The sequence below is a fragment of the Alligator sinensis genome, unplaced genomic scaffold (genome assembly GCF_000455745.1).
Source record: "Alligator sinensis unplaced genomic scaffold, ASM45574v1 scaffold84_1, whole genome shotgun sequence".
NCBI classification, from domain to species: Eukaryota; Metazoa; Chordata; order Crocodylia; family Alligatoridae; genus Alligator; species Alligator sinensis.
The window spans coordinates 1,130,395-1,130,970 of NW_005842268.1; the positions used below are offsets into that span (position 1 = coordinate 1,130,395).

At 64.9% G+C, this 576-nt stretch overlaps 1 protein-coding gene across 4 annotated transcripts in view; it reads right to left on the minus strand.

The window, feature by feature from the left end:
* USP12 (ubiquitin specific peptidase 12) overlaps positions 1–576 on the minus strand; it is a 58,334-nt gene that overhangs the window by 38,403 nt on the left and 19,355 nt on the right. The gene's annotated exons all lie outside the window — the stretch shown is intronic.

Here is a 576-nt window from a genome sequence, read left to right on the forward strand (position 1 = left end):
CCCCCAGCCTCCCCCTTCGCCAAACCCCCCAGAGAGCTGCGTGACCAGAGCTTCGTGAACAGGCCGCGCAAACAGGTGCGCTCCTGGGCCCAGCGCGCGAGTTAGCGCGGGAATTTGTGCAGGAGGGCGAGCGGGAGGGCCCGTGGCCCTGCCTGTGAGCCCCCCAGAGTAGACAGTCCCAGTCATAGCCAGCCCACCAGCGGCATGACATGGATGGGCATGCGCCACACCCCGAGGATCCCCTCGGGGTCTGCTGCTCCCCCCTCTGGCACCTCAGAGACGGCCACCCAGACAGAGCCCATGGTTCCAGGCTTCCCGCAGACAGAGACTTTGACTCTCGGCTGCAGGGGCTGCCTGTCCCTTTTTCAGGCTCTGGGGTACAGAAGCATGGCCACCTCCCCTTGTGGGGTCTGCTACCTACTGGGGTCTCTGGCATGCCAGCTGGAGGAGCTCCAGGCCACAGTCCAGAGACTGCGTGTCATCAGGGACTATGAGCAGGAGATAGACTCCTACTGCCAGGCTCTTCCCCCCCAGGAGGCAGAGGGTAGACCATGGTCTCCCTCCAGGACAGGGAGG